Source organism: Heteronotia binoei, chromosome 6, assembly GCF_032191835.1.
Source record: "Heteronotia binoei isolate CCM8104 ecotype False Entrance Well chromosome 6, APGP_CSIRO_Hbin_v1, whole genome shotgun sequence".
NCBI classification, from domain to species: domain Eukaryota; kingdom Metazoa; phylum Chordata; class Lepidosauria; order Squamata; family Gekkonidae; genus Heteronotia; species Heteronotia binoei.
The window spans coordinates 22,957,010-22,971,438 of record NC_083228.1 but is presented as its reverse complement, the minus strand read 5'-3'; positions in this window follow the sequence as shown (position 1 = coordinate 22,971,438).

Genomic DNA, 14,429 nt, shown 5'->3' with positions numbered 1-14,429 from the left:
TCCTGGGCAGTGGGGGAGGCTAGAATCCAGGAGGCTTGATGGGAGAAGTTTAACTTATTATTTAAAAGGGAGGCTGTATATTCACATGCTCTGGTGTCTGGAATGCATGCAATCGTGTTGAACTGTCCTTGGTGCCTTTTTTTGATGTTGACAATGGTTCGGTGGCTGCATGTAAAATTGGTTGCCTTATTAATCATCTTTAGGATGGGATTAGGGACCCGCTCACACACAATAAATTTCCAGCTCCCTGATTTTAGTATAGCTGTATATTTCTGCCTATTAATATTTGGATTTTTTCTAGAAACTCTATTTTTGTATGCATTGGTTTTTTGTGACTTATAAAGTGTTGCTTTTGTAGTAATAATAATTTTTAAAAAGGGATCAAAGGAGAATGTAAATCATTTTGCTAGTGTTGACAGTGGGAGTTTGTTGGCTCTGGGCAGGGGCAGAAATATACTAATCATGCACAACCACTAATTGGAACCATCCCCAAGAAAGGTGGGTTTTGCCTTGACTATTGTGTAAATAAATGTTTTGTGAAAAAAATAAAACACACCTCAGTCTGTCCTTGGTACTATTTCAGCATTGGTTCACCCTTTATCATTCATCCACTGGTGCTCGAGGGTAGGAAGAAGTGCACTTTCCCCCTTTGAGAATTCCGCCTTCCTTGAAAGCTCATAGAAGTGGTTTGGTGCTTCAGCATCTTGGAGTGGTTTCAAAGATCTTTGATACTAAAATAACCACTGAAGCCAATGGGAATCCTGAGTTACTCCGAATCTCATAAAACAGGACACAAGTGGAACAGCTGGGCCAGTACGGTTAGATCAAAATGCCAAAATCCACAACAGTTTAGCACTGGATAAGGAAAACCCATGATGCTCTACACAAAGGAGAGAATCTGGGATTATATCCTTTAAAACAGTGTCTGATTTGTTGAAACTACCTCTCTCTAATCTTACTCTGTCTGTTCTGTCATTGCTGAACGTAGGGTCCAATCATCCCAAAATTAAACGTTTGCATACTGTTGATTTCAGTGGGGAAATCAACTGTGGGCCCTCCTATTAAGAATCCTCTCCCTCATGTAACTATTGCATGCTGAAGAATCTGCCATCACCTGTACAGTTCATCTGTACCTCCCCCCACACCACAGATAGCTGCTGAAAGGGGGGAGGGGCTTGTGGTATTGTTTTGATGGTATTTGTGCAATTGTATGTCACAAATTTACTTTTTTCATTTATGAAAATTGGAGATTTCACAAATTAAAGATTTAGTCAAGCTTCATGTTTCTAACAGTGACTGCATCCACTTGAGAGAAGTGTGGTCTAATTTTATTTAAACAAAACTTGCTGTCTGCAAAGCAGTGGTAAAACAGGATTGCACTTACCTGTAATTCATGTAAATCAAGGTCTTTTGTGCAGGCACATATTGCAAGTGTGTGGTCTCCCACCCCCATTGTGCACCTGCACAGAACACGAAGATGAACTTTTTCTGCCTCAGATGAGCTGGTCATCCCAGAGGCTATAGCTTGGATCTGAAGAAGCATGAAGCTTGGTCACTGAACTCAGGGAAGACATGCAGTTCAAAATCAAGGAGCAGTATGATATAGTGCAGGGGTGGCCAATGGTAGCTCTCCAGATGTTTTTTGCCTACAACTCCCATCAGCCCCAGCCAGCGTGGCCAATGGCTGGGCCTGATGGGAGTTGTAGGCAAAAAAAAAATCTGGAGAGCTACCGTTGGCCACCCCTGGTATAGTGGATAAGAGTGTCAGACTAGGATCTGGCAGACCCAGGTTTGATGGAAGCTTGCTGGGTGGCCTTGGGCCATTCACATGCTCAGCCTAACCCACCTCATGGGTTATTGTGAGGATAAAAGGAAGGAGAGAATGATGTAAGCCACTTTGGGTCCCCCACTGGGGAGAAAGACAGGGTACATATGAAGTAAAATAAATAGTATGCACAATGTTCATTGATAGGTGAACTTAGGCGGCATTCCTAGAACAACCTCCTGGGTGTAATTCCCACTGAATAAAATGGGACTGACTTTTGAGTAGATTTAGGATTGCTCTCACTCTCAAGTTAGCATGCACAGGATTAGAATTATGTTACTTGCAACTAACTCTCATTGAATGCAGCAGCACTTACGTCCAAGGGAGATATTCATAGAACTGCAACTTTTGACTTTTATCAGTACTACAGCACTTTGTGAACTTGTAACTGGAGGAACTTTCAGAGAACAGTTGGTGGTCAGGCACATGGACAAGGGGGGGGGGGGGGAGATGTGTGGGAAATTCCACTAGGCTAGCAAAAGTACCTTATGGGAGCCTAAGCAGCTCGTTGGGCTCCAGCGTACGATGGCTGAGTTCACAGGTCACTCACTAGAGACTGCCGGACAGCCTAAAAGTCCAAAATCTGGAGGCAACAAATGGTTAAAACATCTTCTTGTGTACTTTACAAAAGGGTCTGTGTAAACTGAATCCCTTTCTCCAGTCACACTTAAGCATCGAGGACTTCCCCTTTTAGCAATAAATAGAACTGTTAATGTAAATGAGGGCGTTTTGACTCATTGCTGTTCCAAGCTAATTCAAGCAGGCTCAGGAAATAAAATACCACACTAGCCAACCATGTGCCCACTCGGAGAAAGGAGTTTTTGGGGCTAGAACGAGTAAGAGAAGACTGTGGCTTCGTGGAAGGAGCATTGCGGCAAAAATGGTGTGCCATTTCAACAAACCAACCACAGCAAATGGGCCACTTTTCTGTAAATGCTTCTTTAACGGAACCATCTCTCTCTGTAAATAGGTATGTGGAATTTGGGTATTGTTTTAGTGGAAACAGTGAGAACACTGAGGTCTAATTTCTGCTAGATTATGGAAATCCTGTGTCTTGCTTGTCTGTCTACTAATACCTGTTGTGCTCATTTTTAACTAAAAAAAGAAAATTGTTCATAAATTTGTAAAGCTTCCTAGCCTATGGGAAAGTCTTGCCTCAAGTGGCTACACAAGGAGCTATGCACATAGGAGTTGCTCAGTTGAGAATTTTGGCGATGAATGTTTATGCTATACCTCTATGTTGTAGGGCTTGTTCACATAATGTCTGGCTTCTCTACACATTGATTGGCAGTTGAATGACTGAGCCAACCATTCACGCATGCAATTAGTAATGACTTAAGTGACTTTAAAAAAAACACCTGTATGCTATACAACACATATAAACAGGCCCTGCCTACTGCACTTTCATGGATACACATGGTTGTGTGAACCAGACAGCTGACTTCTAGAAGAAGAGATTGGATTTATACCCCACCCTTCACTCGGAGTCTCAGAGCAGTTTACAATCTCCTTTCCCTTCCTCTCCCTGCAACAGACATCTTGTAAGGTAAGTAGGCTGAGAGGGCTCTTTTGAGAACTATTCTTGAGAGAGCAGCTCTTTCAAGAACTGTGACTGACGCAAGGTCACTCAGCAGGTGCACGTGGAGGAGTGGGAATCAAAACCAGCTCTCCCAGATTAGAACCCACGCACTTAACCACTACATCAAACTGTCAAAAGTGCTTTATATCCAAAACAAGATGGACAGGAAAAAGGTGCTGTGAAAAGACAATATGATGAACAGTGAGGGAAAGGAAGGATTAACTAGTAACAGGAAGCTGAAGGTAGTAGTGAAGATATCTGTGGCCAATCAGACTAAATTGTGTCAAGAAAGACAAGTGCTCCTGGACATTCTTCCATCACACTTCTTCACTGGCCTTTTTCTCTGACTTTCGTGTCATTCCCTCTAGCACATCCAGACATCCCTCCTAAGCCATCATATCCTTAATATTTCCCCATTATCCTGTGGAGATATTTTTTTGCTTCAAATTGGATTATGAAGCAATCCTTGTACAGAGCTGACAGCAGTACCATTTAAGCACCCTTCTGTGCTTGCATCTTTGATTAAGCATCTGGACCCATCCCTAGGTTTGTCCCCTGCCACCATTACAGCTGCAGTAGCTGGCATTCACTGTATTTTAAATCCACCTGTTTTCATTATAGAGCATTTTTAACACGCTTAAAGAACAATTGTGCACAAACAACAAATTTAAGAGCAAAACTGTGCACTGACACTTTAATGTTTATCTTTTTAAGAAAAAAACGAACAAAAAAACCCCTCTGTCCCTTTTGTACCACCCATGTTGTATTTGAAGTGTGGATGAAGGATGCAACCTCGTATTGCTGCTATATGCTACAGTTCTTCTACAGAACTCAAAAACAATCAATCTGTAACTTCCAGAAGATTCCCCATCCATGCGTCAGACTCAGAATGCTTGATTTAACCAAGCCTTTAGGTCATGGTATTAAACTCATTGTTTAAAGGGATTGCCTTGCTAGCAATTGACACACATTCATAAGAATATAAGAGGAGTCATGTTAAATCAGTCCAAGACGGTGCCACATAGTGGCCCAAAATCCAGGTGTTATCAGCAGGTCCACCAGTGAGGCCAGAACTCCAGAAGCCTTCCCATTGTAGCCCCCAAGCACCAAGAATACAGAGCATCACTGCCCCATAGTGTTCCATCTATACCTTGTGGCTAATAGCCACTGATGGACCCTTGTTCCAAATGTTTATACACTCCCCTCTTGAAGCTGTCTATGTTTGTAGCTGGCACCACTTCCTGTGACAGTGAATTCCACATGTTAATTGCTCTTTGAGTGAATACTGTTCTAAACCTACTGCTCATCAATTTCATTGAGTGCCCATGAGTTCATGTATTGTGAGAAAGGGGGAGTACTTCTTTCTCTACCTTCTCTGTCCCATGCATAATTTTGTAAACCGCTATCATATTATTCCTCAGTTGTTGTTTCTCCAAGCTGAAGAATCTTTCTTCACAGGGAAAATGTTTCATCCCCTTAACAATTTTTGTTGTCCTTTTTTGACATGCGGTGACCAGAACTGTACACAGTATTCTAAATGAGGCTGCGCCACAGATTTATACAGGGAAATTATGATACTGGCTGATTTTATTTCAGTTCCTTTCCTAATAATCTTCAGTACAGCATTTGCCTTTTTAATTGCAGTTTCACATTTCCAGTGAGTTATCCACCGTGACTCTAAGCTCTCTCTCCTGATCAGTTAGCCAGTTTGGACCCCATCAAAGTATATAGTTGAGATTTTTGGTGCCAATCAGTGTTACTCCCTATAAGCTGAGCTAGTGTGAGCTGGCTCACAGATTTTTAGCCACTGGCTCACACATTTTTGTCTTAGCTCAGGAAAAATGGCCCCAGAGCAAACTAATTGATGCAGTAGCTCACAACTTTGATGCCATCAGCTTGCGAAATAGAATTTTTGCTCACAAGACTCCACAACTTAGAGGGAGTATTGGCACCAATATGCATTACTTTGCAATTGCCCACATTGAACCTCACTAGCCATATTGATGCCCATTTGTCCAGCATCATCAGGTCCCTCTGGAGCGCCTCACAATTCTCCCTGGTTTTTCACCACCATGAACAACAAAGCATCATCTGCAGACTTAGCCATTTCACTGCTTACTCCCAACTCCAAATCAATAATGAACAAGTTAAAAAGTACAGGACAGTACTGAGCCCTTTCCACTGTGAAAACTGCCCATTTAGACTCACACCATTTCCTGTTAATTAACCAGTTCTTTATTTTTATTCATTAAAAGTACTTTGCAAAAGTTCATACAAAAAACTGCTTGCTTGACACAATGCACTTGGCTACAGAGACAGTAAGGATCACTGTCCCCTAGTCCTCGACAGGAAATTCTTAAACCCTGCAACCTCAGTAATCAATCTTCATTTAGAACATGGATGTCTGAAACAAAAATGACTAAGCTGTGTTGCTGTACATCTTGGCACTAATGCATTTCATTTTTGCACTCAGAAATGATTTACAGTGCAATCTTAAGCAAAGTTACATCCTTCTAAGCCCATTTAAATGGGCTTAGACAGGTATCACTGTTTAGGATTGCACCATTAATCATCTAAGCTGTAATAGCAAAACTATGCAAGTACCCTTAGAGGCACTAGTCGCTTCCAACCACTGTGATCCATCCCATACGTCTGCATGTGGAGGCACGATTGTCCACACTGCAATGTATAATGGGAGGGGAGGATTTTCTTGACAAAACACATGAGGAGAGGAAATGGTATCTCAGCAATTAGAAGAGAACCCAACACAGGAGGAGGGTTCCTGGAAAAATGTAACCCGAAGAAGAAAGAAAATCAGGAGATGTTCTGAGCCCCTGCTGCTCAGCAGTAGGTTCCAGGATCTCCCCACAGTAACTGATTCTGAACCACTGGAACAAGGGCTACTTCCCCAGCCTCCACGAAGCTTGAAGAAAGTTTCTCAGGATCCTGTGGATAAGAAGCCCGGAGCTTCTGCTCCCCAATATAGGAAGAGGAAGATGGTGGTGATTGGAGACTCCTTGCTCAAAGGGGTGGAGCCCAAAGTGTGCCGACTGGATTTGTCATCCCGAGAGGTCTGCTGTCTGCCGGGTGCACGCATCCAGCATGTGACAGAAAGGATTGGAAGACTTATCAAGCCCACGGATTACTATCTTTTCTTGCTGATCCATGTGGGAACGAACGATACTGCCCGTCATAGCCCTGAACATATGAAAAAAGACTATGTGGCTCTGGGTCTGAAGGCAAAGGAGCTAGGTGCACAGGTTGTGTTCTCGTCAGTGCTTCCTGTTGAAGGCCATGGCTTAGGACGAGAAAGAAGAATTCTTCAAATAAACGACTGGCTATGTCGATGGTGTCGTCAGGAAAGTTTCGGATTTCTGGACCATGGCTTATGCTTTTGAGATGGTGATCTTTTATCGGGAGATGGTTTGCACCTTACGGCGGTAGGAAAAAGGGTGTTTGGTAACAGCCTTGCTAACCTAATAAGGAGGGCTTTAAACTAAATTGTATGGAGGAGCAAGACAATAATTCAAAACCTCGTATGATGCCAAAAACTGCGGATAAGAACATTAAAGATTTGCAAAGAGTGGTGCATGTGCTAGGTAATGTTAACTTGCAGGCTTGTATGGAAACTAAACCCTCGGGATGCATAAAACGTGGATTCCGATGTCTCTATACTAATGCACAGAGTATGAGAAACAAACAGGAGGAACTGGAAGTCCTAATAAAGGAAGACTATGACATAATAGGCCTTACTGAAACTTGGTGGGATGACACTCACAACTGGAATATTAGGATTCAGGGGTACAACTTATTTAAAAGGGACAGGCAAATGAAAAAGGGCGGAGGTGTAGCAATATATGCGAAGGAGGTATATACTTGTGAAGAAATATGTGAATCTAAGCATGGCAGCTCAGTTGAGAGTCTCTGGGTAAAAGTAAAAGGAGTAAGAAACAGTGATATTATTGTGGTGGTCTGCTATAGACCACCAAGTCAGACAGAGGACTTGGATGAGATACTTCTACAGCAAATTGCAGAGTTCTCCAAGAGAAGTGATACAGTGATCATGGGAGATTTCAATTACCTGGACATCTGTTGGAAGTCAAACTCTGCTAAAAATGAAACGTCAAATAAATTCCTGACTTGTCTTGCTGACAACTTCCTTTTCCGGAAAGTGAAGAAGGAAACAAGGGGATCTGCTATCTTGGATCTGATTCTCACCAACAAGGAAGAATTGATTGAAGAAGTGGAAATAGTGGGCAACCTGGGCAGTAGTGACCATGTGATTTTAGAATTTACAGTCTTAGGGAAGGGAAAAGCTATACGTAGTCAGACTTATAGTTGGACTTCAGAAAGGCAAACTTAGAACTATGCTGGGTAAAATACCATGGCCAGAAATACTTAGGAGGAAGGGGGTTCAGGAGGGATGGGAGTTTCTTAAAAGCGAAATACTGAAAGCACAATCACAGGCGATTCCTATGAGAAGAAAAAATGGAAAAAGCCTAAAGAAGTCAAAGTGGCTCCATAAACAGCTCTCTAAAGACTTGAGAAATAAAAAAAACCCCCTCCTTTAGGAATTGGAAGGAGGGCCTTATAACCAAGGATGAATATAAACAAATCACCAGTGCTTGTAGAGAAAGTTAGGAAAGCTAAAGCTCAGTATGAGCTTAGGCTGGCCAAAGATGCTAAAAACAACAAAAAAGGGTTCTTTTCTTATGTTCAGAGTAAGAAAAAGAACAAAGACATGGTAGGCCCATTGCGAGGGCAGGAAAGTGAAATTGTAACAGGTAATGAAGAGAGGGCGGAACTGCTCAATTCCTACTTTTCCTCAGTCTTCTCTTCTGAGGGAAATGGTGCCCAACGGTGTTCCTGTGAATTTAGGCGGAGGTGTTTGTGAGTTTCCTGCACTGTGCATTGCTTGGACTAGATGACCCTAGAGGTCCCTTCCAACTTTATGATTCTATATGTACCTTGGTGCAAACCCCTTGCTGTTGATCTCTTATGGTCTTTGGCAAGTTTAAGTGCCCTCCAATAGATCTGTTCCAATGAGAAAAGCTCTTCAGGACCTACCTCTTTAGGATTAAGATATATTTTAAAACCACCAAATAGATGCACTGATCAAGCTGATGCTTCCTATATATCAGGAGGAGGAAGGATGAGTGGGGGGGGTCTGTTAACATATTAGACTATTGCTCACACATATGAACATTATGAAGCTGCCTTCTATTGAATCAGACCCTCAGTCCATCAAAGTCAGCATTGTCTACTCAGACTTGCAGCGGCTCTCCAGGGTCTCAGGCTGAGGTTTCTCACGCCTACTTGCCTGGACCCTTTTTAATTGGAGATGCCGGGGACTGAACCTGGGACCTTCTGCTTATCAAATAGATGCTCTGCCACTGGGCCACCATCCCTCCACTGTCCCTGCTTTTTTCTCCCAGCTGAAATAAATCATATACTGTTGACATGCTGCTCCTTTAGGACTGCAACAAGTCAAACCTGTTTGAGGCTGAACAACTGTGCTCGTGGTTTTGCACCAAAAGCAGCCTTGCTGGAAATAGTATGTATTTAAAACTACAGAATCAAATGCAGATACAGCATTTTCTACATGGGTCATGAATCCAACCTCCAAACTGAGAACATAATAATAATGCTTCAGAGCAGGGATGGCCAAACTTGCTTAACACAAGAGTCACACAGAATAAATGGCAGTTGTTTAAAACCTGCAAGACATAAATGTCTGATGCGTGGGGTGGGGGGGAGAGAAAGAAACTTTAAATGCGTTCTCCAGGCTGGTCAAGAGGGTGGTGGGGGCTCCGAAAGCCACAAAATGTGTGAAAGAGCCACATGTGGCTTCCGAGCTGCAGTTTGGCCACCCCTGCTTCAGAGGGTAGCCATGGTGGTCTGCATAGATTAGAGTCCAGTAGCATGTTAGAGACCAAGATTTTCAGGGCATAAGCTTTAGATAGTCCAAATTCCCTTCATCCAATAGTAAATTAATAATGCTGTTAACACACTAGCTGAGCACCTAAGTTAGGCAGTGCCCAGTTCAGAGCAGTTCAACAGGTGACTTCCAATAAAGCAGCTCTCCACTCTGGCCCACCCCCTAATGTCTCATGTTCAGGTAGTGGTGGAGCTCTGAAACACCCTTATTATTATCTTGGAAGGAACACTGATTGCAATGAAGATTTTATTCCAAGCAAGTGTACTTCAGACTTCAACCACAAGGCATTTGAAGTATTAGAACTCTAGTTCATAGTCCATGATATGGTCACTTAGTGAAATTTAAGACAGAGGATTTCCTTTTGACTTCAAAGATCTCATGATTTATCACTTCAGTTCTCTTGACCCAAGTACGAACCTACTCAAGTGCAAGTATTTCCGTAGCGTAGCAGGACTACAGATATGTTGCAGCTCCAGTTTTTGTGTATGGCACACAGTATGAGCATTGGTCTAATTGTTTATAGTCTTTATGCTTCTATGCAGAATGATAGAAAATAACACACCTCTCTTTTGATTAAATGAAACTTGCCACTTTTCCTGCCCTAACTGAATGCTATGCAGAAGGACATGGATTCTCCCACCGAGAAAAATACCCTCAGATTTACTACCAGTATGATGAGCAGAACAAGCCTTTATTTTTTTGTCATTAAGTCACAACAGAATTAGTGTGACCCGTGTAGGGATTTCAGTACAAGAGATGTTCAAAGGTGGTTTGCCACTGCCTGCCTCTGCGTAGCAACCCTGGACTTCCTTGGTTGTCTCCCATCCAAATACTAACCAGGGCTGACCTTGCTTAGCTTTTGAGATCTGATGATATCAGGCTAGCCTGGGCCATGCAAGTCAGGACAGAACAGAATGGATTTAAAAACAGCACGAAGAAACTTGCTTTCATTGGTCCAGCAGATTTGTATTTGCAAGTCACTCATTGCAGGGAGGGAGGAAGGCCCTAGATTTTTGGCAAGACAGTCTGCAGAATTCCTAGTCTGAATGGCTGCATCAAGTGCAAGGCTTCTACTTGTTCTGCTCCTATCAAAGGGGAAAGCCTGGTGTTTCCCATTCAGTGGAAACTCCATTTCACATTGCTTCATCTCAATGAAACGAAAGGGGATAATCAATCCTAAGCACAATCATGCAGAAATCACATCATGTCCAATGGATGCTTACGCCTATGTAAGCATGAGTGGAATGGCAGCTGCAGCCCCCCCCCCCCCCACCCCCGGCCCCAAATCAGCAGCAGTCACTTCCAAGCAGGCATGCATATGATCAGGTCCTCTCTATACATGAGTGTAAAATGGACCAAACCACTTCAGAATGCAGGCGTGCCATTATAAAAGTTAATTTAGAACAAATAACACATAAAAGAGAAAGGTTCCAACTCTATAAAATTACTAATTGGAGGGAGTTTTGTTTTTCATACTGATACAGAAACATTCAATAGTGGCATACTCCGCCTTGCAAGTTAAACAGTTCATTCCACTATCTCATTCTGCTGCATATATAACCCCACTTCCCAGTTCCACTGAATAAGGGGGGCAGGGTTTTAGATCAGACTGCTGCAGATGGAGGGTTGCCATTCTAGTCCTCCTATTCCACATTGTTTCCATGCATGGAGAAAGCTAGCACATCATGGAGAAAGGCTGAGGCATAGTGCTGTTGCAGCAGATTTTATACATGCAGATTTTAAAAAAAAAATCCTTTAGAAGCCTAAAGTTGGTTGCACCTCCTTCTGTGTCTCTTGTCAAAAATCTCTTAAATATGTGTGCTTCAGTGGTTTGTAGATCAGTCCTTGTAGCTATCTTTATCTGCTCTGGTCCATCACAAGGCTAGATATGAAAACCATCACTTTTTTGTTTATTAGTTGCTGTTAGAAGAGTATCTAGAGATATTTGACACCAAACAAATGTTATGAAATCTAGTTCCATATGAATTGTAAGCAAAGTATATTCCTATTAATTCTGGTTTAGAATAGCATGAGTGCGGGCACTATGACAGCAAGATTTTGTGCGTGTGTAAAGTGCCCATCAAGCTGCAGTCAACTTATGGTGACCCTTCTTGGGGTTTTCAATGCAAGAGATGTTCAGAGGTGGTTTGCGTTGCCTGTCCCTACATGGCTACCCTGGAATTCCTTGAAGGTCTCCCATTCAAGTACTAACCAAGGCTGACCCTGCTTAGCTTCTGAGATCTGATGAGACCAGGGCTTTTTAGGTCCTAATCTTATTCAGCAGTATTCAGTGATGCCTTTAAACAAATCATGATAAGGACAGCACAGAAAAAGAAGACTAGATTTAACCTCTTAGTTCATGCACATTTTGAGTGTATGTATAATTCTTTCAAAGTTTCAGATATGTTCATTAAACATAAAAGCAGGATATGATAACACCACCAGCTATCTAGCAAACCATGAATTGGCTGCTAGAATTTTAAAAACCATAGGAATTTTTTTTTGGGGGGGGGGGTCAACGTCTGAATTGAGGGGCTGCATCACACTACCTTTAAATCTCTGAACTCCTGTCATTCTTTTTTCTGTCACACTTAATTGATGTTAGCCTTGTTCTGAAAATAGTTTTGCTCTCCTCTTTTACTACAGGAAGTGGTGCTAAGTTCCCCTTGTGAAACAAATAAACAAAAAGATCCCAGTCAACTTTTGTTCAGTGTGTGGACTTGTCAGCAAGAAAACACAACAGTAAATAATAAACTTATTGATGAAAGTTAGAGCAAAAAGTACCAAAGCAGAATTGCAGCTGAACATCAAGAGGACAAAAATAATTACTGTGAAATTATACAACTTTAAAGTTGTTGATGAAGAAACAGAATTTGTTAAAAGATTCTCTCTATTCCTTGGTTCCATCATCAATCAAAAGGAAAATCTGCAACCAAGAAACCAGAAGATTGAGACGGGGAAGGAAAGTCATGAAGGAGCTAGAAAAGATTATTACAGGTAAGGAAATGTTGCTGGTGACCAAGTTCAAGATAATTCATACCACAGTATGCTCCGTGTACAGGTGTGAAAGTTAGTCAATGAAGAAAACCTGGCAGAAAAAAACTCGATTCATTTGAAATATGTGGTACTGGAGGATTTACAGAGATCATGGGCCACCAAAAAGAAAAATAAGTGGTTTCTGGATAAAATCAAGCCTGAATTCCTAGAAGTGAAAAAGACCATAGGAATTCCATAGGGAGGCTGTCATACTTGTGGTCACATTATACAAAGACAAGAGCCACTAGAAGAGACAATAATGCTAGGAAAAGTTGAAGGCAGCAGGAAAAGAGGAAGACCCAAACATGAGACAGATTCAGAGCTTTTTTGGGGTAGCAGGAATTCCTTTGCATATTAGGCCATACACCCCTGATGTAGCCAATCCTCCAAGAGCTTACAGGGCTTACTATATACTCCAGGAGAACTGGCTACATCAGGGGTGTGCAGCCTAATATGCAAAGGAGCTCCTGCTACCAAAAGAAAAAAGCCCTGGACAGATTGATTCTATCAAGAAAGCCATGGCCCTCAGTTTGCAGGACCTGAGCAAGGCTGCGAATGAGCATTAATTTGTAGGGTTGCCATAAATCAGAAGCAGCTTGATAGCACTAACAGCAATAACAAAACAATAAAAATGTTTTCCATTCCATATGCTACTACTGTAATCTATAGGATTGCCTCCTCCATGGTGCCCCCGGAAGGGTGTTACGCTCTGCTGGTCGGAACTTACTGGTGATCACCATCCCTAAAGAGATACTGTTGTTTGCAACAAGGGGCAAGACCTTTTCAGTCCTGGCCCCGACTTGGTGGAACACTGCTGGAAGACACCAGGACCATGCAAGATCTTTTACAGTTTTGCAGGGCCTGTAAGGCAGAGATGTTCCACCAAGCCTTGGTATAAGGACAGCAGCGGTTGCCCTGCTGGCACCTCTCTCCTTTGCCCTAGGTAATGTCTGGTAATCTGAACACATAGCACTTTAATGAGATACCACTGGGGTTGGTAATTTGTTTTAATTTAACTGATTTTATTGATTTAGATATATGTACTTTTATCCCTCTGCTGTACATTGCCTAGAGCCTGGCACCAGCCAGGATGGGGTGATTCATTAAGTGGAATAAATAAATAATCTAAAATTCTGGTTATCCCCATTAAGAGAGCACATACGGATGATGCTTCTATGGCTTCTTCAAGCTGTACAGTCAGCACATCACTGCTGTGACAAAAAGCCTCTTCTGAGAAAGGCCTCCTTTTCTCATATGCCCCATGGCCAAAGCAGCCTTGGCTCAGCATCCCAGCTTTATATTACAAAAAATTAAACACTATTATTACAACTGATGCAAGTCATTCGTCAGCTGGAGGTTTGCTTATTACACACTGGATGTTGCATTTCCTCCATCGTCTTTGATAGACAACTGTGAAAAACAGAATTATTCATACACAAAGTACAGTTGCAACACTTGCACAATCCCCAATGGGCAAAATACCTATAAATCTGCCACTATCAAAACAGCCAACGAACCAAGATCAATCTTGGGAATGAATTCCATAAAGGATGGTATACCCGTTAATGTACTTTAGCGTTAAAAGATACCAAAACAAATGCCTAGACGTGATAGGGCAAGTGGTATCTTACAATCTATAGGATTATAATGATTTTCTGCAGCCAGACAGCACTCCTCCACTGAAGAGGCATCTCTTTGTGACACCGCGCCCATAATGCCACACCAAAGCAGGAAAGCGATTCCATTTTCTTCTCATTTAATAATTCTACAAAGTTAATTATAAATAGTAAAAAAAACCCCATTATTTCAAGTACATGTGTTTACACAAGGCTTCAAAATAGAACTTAAGAGCTAGACTCAAGCCATAATCTTCCTACAACTATCAAATTCTTCTATAGAGGCCTGTGCCAGAAGCTTATTACCATCGTGTCGAAAACACCATCTGCTGTGTGTTGCACAATGTCACCGCCTTCCAAATACAGTCAATGAAATCTCTGCAGCAAAATCAATCCCATCGCCAAATGTTAAAGAATGGTACAAACAGCCTTATC